This window comes from Saimiri boliviensis, chromosome 6 (genome assembly GCF_048565385.1).
Source record: "Saimiri boliviensis isolate mSaiBol1 chromosome 6, mSaiBol1.pri, whole genome shotgun sequence".
Lineage (NCBI taxonomy): Eukaryota > Metazoa > Chordata > Mammalia > Primates > Cebidae > Saimiri > Saimiri boliviensis.
Window position 1 is genome coordinate 58,866,542 of NC_133454.1, and position 8,535 is coordinate 58,875,076.

The window sequence follows — 8,535 nt, forward strand, 5'->3', positions numbered from 1 at the left end:
ACAAGATGCTTCTTCCTGTGTTTTGAAATACAGCCTGACATGATGGAACTGAAAACATATTTTTTCAATGCCTGGAAGTGCCTATACTTCAGTACTTTTCTTCAGATAGAAAAGGTGAGAAACAGTAACATGCACCTTGTTTCATAGAATTAATCACTGGTGGTAATCAAATACACCTCAAAATGTCCTTTTGAGGCTGGAAGGGAGGAGGGATGATTCTCTTATTTGGCATAATGGAGAACAAAGCAACCAAGTTATTAGTCAAAAGTCCCAAAGTATGTTAATGACGATATTAAAACAATTTTCTACTTTAGCTGTATTGATCTGCAGACCAGAACTCTTTCCATTTATCCAAAGGACACATATTGATTTATTAATTTTTAATGATTATTAGGACAATTCTACCATCTGGGGATGCAAAGATGAATATGAAAGACCCAGCTCGTAGGAGAGGCAGCAAAGTAAACAAAAGGTTCAAAGGCTCCTTCCGTGAGGGTTTTGTTCCAGATCTCTCAGTCTCTGTGTTAGTGGAAGGTAAGGATAGAGGAGAACTGAGAGTCTAAAAACAGGGTTGACAGCAGGTACCTGGGCTGGCTTGCGTGGCAGTCAGCACTGAGGGCAGCATGGGCCCTGGGGGATGTGGTTAGGAAAAGACCATTTTCCTGATAGAGGGACCTGCTTTTTTTGAGATAGAGTCTTGCTCTGTTGCCCAGGCTAGAGTGTAGTGGTACAATTAGAGCTCACTGCAGCCTTGAACTGCTGGGCTCAAGTAACATTTCCACCTGAACCTCCCAAGTAGCTAGGACTACAGGTCTGTGCTACTATACCTGGCACATTTAATTGTGTGTGCCTCTGTGTGTGTGTGTGTGTGTGTGTGTGTGTGTGTGTGTGTGTGTATGTGAGGGAGGTGGTGGGACAAAGTGTTGCTATGTTGTCCAGGCTGGTCTTGAACTCCTCGTCTCAAGGGGTCCTCCTGCCTTGGCGTCCCTAAGTGGTTTATAGGCATTCACTGGGATTACCCCCTGGGGTTATTCACAGGCGTGTGCCACTGTGTCTAGCCCTGAAGTCAGCCCAGAATAGATGAGAATGAGCTATCTACTGAAGAAACTACCTTGAGAGGTAGTTGTGAGTATAATCCTCGAGAGCAGGACAACTGTAACCAAGGGGACCATAGAACCTTGAAGCTGAAGCTGAAACCAGATGACTTGCATTGCACCTGTCTGAAATCATACAAGGAGACAGGAAGGGAGGGAGCATCCATTCATGTGTCCCAGCCCTGATGCAGGCAAAGGGTGCCCCGAGCCTTTCCCTCATGGGAGCCCTTCATGTGGCCAGCATTCTGACCCATCTCAGGTGTGTTTCCTGTGCTGAAAATGAGCAGGCATCTGCTATATACAAGCTATTAACAGGCTCCAATACCCTTAACCAATGCACTTTGCTTTGATTCCATCCTACCAAACCCCTGAAGTTGGTTTCTCCTATAGATTTTCTTAGGAAAGAGGAGGGGCTGTCTCACAAATATAATCAGTAACCACTTAGTAGTAACGAATCTGTTAATTGACATATTGTCATCCTGGTTAATATATTTTTTTGTGACCCCGATAGGTATGCATCAGATAAGCTTGGAGGAAACCAATAAAATCCATTTCTCAGGCCTGCAAAGTTAAAGACTAGAAATGAGACTTTCCAAGGTGGTTGTAATTTTCTTGGCCACCCTAGTTCCATTACCTGAATGTTGTCTAACATTTAGTTAGGTGCTCAATAAGTGTTACATTTATCACCACAGAAATATTCCTATCTGGTTGCTGGTTCATTTTTATGGGCCATGCATGGTGGCTCACACCTGTAATCCTAGTGACGGCAGCAGTGACCCATCTGGAGCAGCCACTGCAAAGACACCTACTGCAATGTGGGAGGCATGGCCGGGACTGTGGATGTGGAGCCGGTGGACTGGGAACAGAAGGGAAGCAGCAAAGCCTTCTTCTGAGTTGGCAGGGCAGGAGCCCCACCCTCTGTGGCTACAGACAGGGGCATCCCTGTGCTCTCAGGGACCTGGGAAGCCCTCCTTCCCCCACAGGCTCAAAGTGCCTGCTCCGACTGCCTGCCCTCTCCCCACTCCCAGAGACTGCTCTGGGGTGGAGCAAAGTTGTGGCTGAGCCCAGGGACTATTGTGACCTGTCTGGGTGTGTGCACACTCAGGGTGGCACTGACATGCCAGCCCCAGCTGCTTCAGCCCCCTCCAGACTTTGGGCATTGATGAGCATAGAAAGGAGGCTAAGAAGGGGTTGATGGTGGCTCAGCACAGGCCTGCAGGCACCCCTTGGCATGAACAGCCTTGGTGCTTTGGATGACATGTAGAAGGCAGCAGGAAGCAGACAGGCTCTGGGGTGGAAAGGGGTGGGTCCCTAATGAAGACCCACCTTCAAGCCAGAGATGGCCTGAAGCCTGGGGGAGGGATTGTCGGTTCTGGGTGGAGTCCATGGCACAGAATGAGAATTTATGGTGTTTTTTCTGGCTTGCCCATGGCTACTCATGGACCGATCAGCACACTCTTCTTCCCTTCTGAAGCCCATAAAAACCCCAGACTCAGCCAGACTCACAGAGACATTGGGACTGCCAGCTGTTGGAAGGAGCTACCAACTTCAGGTCTCCTGGACTGGTGAGGATGACCTGCCTGTGGAAAGGAGCTACCAACTTCAGGTCTCCTGAGAGCTTTCTGTTGCTCAATGAAGCTCCTCACCACCTTGCTCATCCTCTAGCTGTCTGTGTATCTCATCTTTCCTAGATGCAGGACAAGAACTCAGGATCTGGCAGGACTGAAACATACTCCCTCTTGCCCCCGCCGCCACACCACTGCTGTTCACCATGTTGCAGGCGATGAGAAGGAGAGAAGAGCTGCTGCCCTTTGGGGAGCCTAGACCTAGGGGCTCCCTGAGTGAGCCAGGGTTGTGACACCCTCTTTGGGGCTCTGTGGCTCCTGGCATCTCCAAGCTTCTATGGCCATCATGTTCCCTGGTGCCTGCAGTGGAAGCTGCTTGTGGTATGCCTCATCCAGCTGCAGTTTTGCATGGAACTGGCGCCTGTGCCAGCTCCTGGAGCTGCCCACTTTGCTGTAGCTGACCTGCCTGGATGTGTGCAGTGGCCAGACCCTGTGCTTGCTCACACACCGCTTGCTGTTCTGCACCTGACTTGCCCTTGGCAGGCAGGGGATCCAAGCTGGTAATGTGAGCCAAGCACAGCTTGCAGGGTCAAGTGGTTTAAATGAACCCAGTGGGCCCAAGCAAAACTAGGACAAAGATGCCACCAGTCACAGACATTTCCAGCTGGAAAAGGGACACCCTAAGGGTGCTGTGACACCAGCACTTTGGGAAGCTGAGGCAGGTGGATCACTTGAGGCCAGGAGTTCAAGACCAGCTTGACCAATGTGGTGAAACCCTGTCTACTAAAAATTCACTGGGTGTGGTTGTGTGTGCTTCTAATCCTGGCTACTTGGGAGGCTGAGGCACAAGAACTGCTTGAACTTGGGAGGCAGATGTTGCAGTGAGCCAAGATTGCACCACTACCTTCCAGCCCGGGTGACGGAATGCAACTCTGTCTCAAACTATATATATATTTTTATGGCCAAGGGAATTTTCAACACAGAAATACAACATACGTTTAAGCCATTCATCTCTACATGCCTACAAAGTAGCACGTCCTCTGAAGGCAGGGATCTGACCCAATGCCCTGCACATACAGGTGCTCCGACTGGCTGCTGTTAATGAACAGCCTATCTGGCGCTTGAAGTTGCTAAATTGTGAAAGAGGAGACCAAGTCTGTCTTCTGTTCCTATCTCTCCTGTTCAGCATTTTCTCACTTCTATTCAGTTCCGTTGTCTTTCCCTCTCAATCCCCAAGTAGGCAGCTCGGGTTAAATTCCTACCTCCCTGAGAGTCCCTAAAGCTGTGCCCCTCGGGCAGCACCCGCACCATGCATTTAACACTTCCTTGCCTGCCCTGTCACAGCCTGCACCATAATGTCCTACATCATTGGAAAGGATGAAGAGGGAACAGCTAGGCAAGGGTTATAGTAGGATAATAACTAAAAAGGAAGCCTCTTTGCTAGCTTTCAGGAATGATGCCAGCAATTTTAAAGCAGTGTAAGAAGTTTCATTTTGGTATGAGGGAGAAGGAATTGTCTTGATTTGGGGAGAAGAGATCTTCTTTCAGCTTCTCCCCTCTGAAACCACAGCGGACCTAGAAAAGTTGGTGATGTGTGGTTTGGTAAACAAGTTCAGCTTTGACATGAAGATTGACCTGATTTGACATTGACTGATGGATTTGACATACAGATGACCTGAGATTGGCGATCCTGTCAGTCTTAAAAACAAACAAACAACTCATACTACTATATCCATTGAGAAAAAGAAAAACAAACAAACAAACAAACAAACAAACAAAACCCCCTAAGTTTTGGACCTGACCTAGTTGTTCACCGCATGTGTGATCCCAGGCCAGTTTCCTGTCTAAAATAAGGGTCATCGTAATGTTTCCCTTTCCTATTGCACAAAGATGTGATGATAAAGTAAGCTGTTCTACCTATGTGTGCGTTGGGGAGCGAGGGGGGAGGGATCATGTCTGTTTTGCTTCCTTTGTTTCTATATTGTTTAGAAGATGCTCATTAATACTTGACTTAATGAGCTGTCAGGTGGGATAACCCTTACCTATTCCTCCTTTTGAGGGCAGATAGGGACCGTGATGATTGGAGATGCATGAAGTGTGACTAACATCTCTGTGTAATCAGGACTTGCAACACCCTGATTGCTCCTATCTGGTTCTTCCTAAGAAAAACCAAAGCAAAACAAAAGAACAACTTGACTTAATAAACGGCGGTGGAGTTGGGTCGACTCTCAAATCATTGATGCCCAAGCTTTAGCGTGCATCAGGACCACTCCAGGGTCTTGTTCAGACTCGACTGCCGGCACCCACCCAGGGAGGTTTGGGTTCAATAAGCCTGGGGTGGAGCCCAAGAACCTGCATCTAACGACTTCCCCATGTGCTGTGACGCTGCGGGCGGGGACCAGGCCCCCAGGGGCAGGCGGCAGCTCGGGAAGCCGGTGAGCGGTGGCCTCCATCCCAGCCAAGCGTGCACTCCATCCTCCGGAAAAAACAGTCTTTGAGCTTCCTTTTCAGTGACCCCGTTTTGGGGATCGAACCCTTTTGAGTAAGAAAACCTCTCGTAAAGTTTAATGGAACGATCACATCACACGTGGTTGACGAAGCCCTTCCCTACTTGCCTTGCGTGACCCACTGTCGCGGCCTGGGCTAGAGGCTTGGTGGAGGGGACAGGCCCGCTGCTCGGGCTGCTGACCTCGGGCTCCTCCCCTGAGCTGGGCGGAGAGCGCTGTCCGCTTTGTGAGGAGGCTGCCGGGCGACAACGTGGGGAAAAGTGCCTTACGCAGCATAAGGGCTCAATCCACATGAAGGAAGTAGGCAGGAAAAAGTGTCAGTTGAATAGCCAGTGACAGTTCCTTAGGAGAGAAATGAATTTGGGTTTAGCTGTCCAGTAGAACTCTGCTGTCTACACTGTTCAGCACAGCCATAGGTGGCCACTGAGGACGTAAAACACGGCGAGGGTGATGAGAGAATTGAATTTTAAATTGTATTTAATTTTCATTAAATTTAAAGTACTGGATGGCACAGGTTTAGCAAAACATCTTGCTGAATTGTGAAAAGATGTCCCTTAAGACTTAGGGCATGGCTGACAACTGGTAAGAGGTAGTTCAGTCTCTCTGTCTAAAAAGGTGTAGGAATGGCATTCCGTTCCAAGGCCTCTGTGTGCCCGCGGAGTAGCCATCATGAGCAAAGCTCACCCTCCCGAGTTGAAAAAATTTATGGACAAGAAGTTATCATTGAAATTAAATGGTGGCAGACATGTCCAAGGAATATTGCAGGAATTTGATCCCTTTATGAATCTTGTGATAGATGAATGCGTGGAGATGGCGACTAGCGGACAACAGAACAATATTGGAACGGTGGTAATACGAGGAAATAGTATCATCATGTTAGAAGCCTTGGAACGAGTATAAATAATGGCTGTTGAGTGGAGAAACCCATGTCCTCTCTCCATAGAGCCTGTTTTACTATGATGTAAAAATTAGGTCATGTACATTTTCATATTAGACTTTTTGCTAAATAAACTTTTGTAATAGTCAGAAAAAAAAAAAGGTGTAGGAATTTTAGTGGGTGGGGCAATCTGACTAGCAAGGAAAGGAAGAGAGGTTGGGGGCAAACGGCCAGAGGTTTTGCAAGGTGTTAGTGACTCAGCCAATGAGAAAGGAAGTCAGGAAAACCTCTCCAGTGGCAGCAATGGTTCAAGGGGAATTTAAAAACTGGAATGCGTAATATTCAGTCTTAAGTTATTTACTGAGCAGTAGAATGGTGTTACTTCTTTCTGTTGCCCGTCCCTTCAGAAATGTCTGCTTAACACAGAGCCTGGAGGTGGCAGCAATTAGGGAGTAAAGAGATGGTAAGATGTGGGGTGTCCAGTGGAGGTGATTCCTTCAGGAAAGGTGAGAGCAAATTCAGGAGGGAATAGGAGAGAGAGGAAGAATTCAGCACAAGTGGGATCTAGGGACTGAGAGATTGCAGTGATATTGTCAGGAGGATGCCTTTTCCGCTGCAGAGGGGATGGAGATTTTTGAACCTCTTTTAATTAAATCTTAAAGATAACAGCAACTCCAGTAAGTGGGAAGACTTGCACATCCAGGCCTCTGCTTCAAAGCATTTCTTCAGATTCATGCTTCCTGACTTAAATAACCTCACAGAGCAGGTGTCTCTTGAAGGGCCTGACTGCCGACTGCAGGTGTGAGTGGGAAAAGAGACCAGGAGGGCTTCAGCAATGCTACAACAGGCAGGCAGCAAGCAGCAGCACCGGCGTCTTGCTAAATTTATAAAGCGTAACATCACTTTTTCTGGACTTTTGTCTCTCTCTATGTTATCTAGCAATAATGAGTCACTGTCCACCTGCTCCCAATTTCTGTAGTTGTGTGTGTGCGCATGTGTATGAGAGAGAGAATAGATGCAAAATGAGGTGCAGCTTCGGTGCTGGGCATACTTCCTGTGCTGAAACACAGCGCCTCCTAGTCATTATCTCTGCTGCAGTCTTAGAAAATACCTCCTGAGTGTAATAATGTGGCATCAACCACCTCTTGCAAGTGATTTCATGACAAAACTCTCGGGTGCAGCTTTGTCTGCCACCTCTTTCCTGCCTGGAACCTAGAGGTAGATCAAACATCACCTCTTAGTAGCCACCTGTGACTCATAGCCCCAAGAGCTGCCTCTCCAACCAGGAAGGGTTTGGATAGAGAACTGGGAAGGGAGAGAATACAGGCTTTCTAAAGAAGGGACTTGTGTTTTTCCTGGTCCCTCTGTTCTATCCAAGTAAAGCTAGTTCTCCAGCTGCAGCACATGATAATTTATTTGATCCTGTCTTTGCCCACTGGATCTCCCAGCTGCTCCTTACTGTATCCTCTACCTTCCAACCCTGTTCTGTAGTCACCTCCTTGTACAAATGCCACGAGTGGAACCTCCCAGCTTCACTCTTGCAAGCACCCTTGTGTCCATCAGCATGGCTGCTCAGGGCAACTCCCAGTGGAGGTGGGGCAAGTGGGTAATCCCTGCTGGGGTTTGAGAGTATCACATGTTTTTCCACAAAGCTCCCATTAAAATAATTATATTGGCTGGGCACGGTGGCTCACACCTGTAATCCTAGCACTTTGGGAGGCCGAGGTGGGTGGATCACCTGAGGTCAGGAGTTCAAGACCAGCCTGGCCATCACGGTGAAACCCCATCTTTAAAAATAATAATTATAATTATAATAATTATTATATTACCTGGGTGGGGAGAGGAGAATGGCAGCATTCAGCTGGCAGACTGGCAAAGAATATTCCACCAAATTAAGTAGAAGTCACCGGTCTAGGAAGGGAAGCATCAGGGAAGAGAGCATTTTTTTTTTTTTTTTTTTTTCTGAGATGGCACCATCTCGGCTTACTGCAACCTCGGCCTCCTGGGTTCAAGTGCTTAAGAGAGTTATTATTATTATTTTTTTAATGAGGGCAAGATGAGGGTTGGAGGAGAATGATGGAGAGGGATGACAGGGAAATGGAAACCTAAAGGGGCTATGCAAGAAGAATTATAGTTTGCATGGGATAGGGAGGAGAATGAGTCTTGAGATTTTAAAAGGGAGGTTAACATGGATTCACACTGTGGCTCAGCTACCATCTGTGTGACCGCCTTGAAGCCCATCTCAGGTTTATTTTCCTTATGGGTACAGGGTTGTCATGACGATCTCATGAGATTACGTGCATGAAGCTCACACCTTAGAAGGCACATGCATACATCACGTTGGCTTAAGATTGATCCCCCTTCCTGCCACAGGAAGGAAAAGCAACAGTCACAGCAGAGGCCAGGAGGAATCACAGTGTGCATCCGTGCAGTCGTTAGACCTCTCAGAGCACTTTCCTGCAGGTCATCACGATTGTCCAAGTTCTAACAAT

The 8,535-nt window shown here is 47.7% G+C and overlaps 1 non-coding gene and 1 pseudogene across 2 annotated transcripts; both read left to right on the forward strand.

Annotated features, from left to right (window-relative positions):
* The first annotated feature begins 4,678 nt into the window (after window positions 1–4,678).
* Window positions 4,679–4,813, forward strand: LOC120364808 (U8 small nucleolar RNA). Its single transcript, XR_005579947.1, has one exon. It is a non-coding gene; the product is annotated as a U8 small nucleolar RNA (small nucleolar RNA).
* A 976-nt stretch (window positions 4,814–5,789) lies between these two features.
* Window positions 5,790–6,196, forward strand: LOC120364677 (small nuclear ribonucleoprotein G pseudogene; annotated as a pseudogene). Its single transcript, XR_012517949.1, has one exon. The product of XR_012517949.1 is annotated as a small nuclear ribonucleoprotein G pseudogene (transcript).
* Window positions 6,197–8,535: the final 2,339 nt, after the last annotated feature.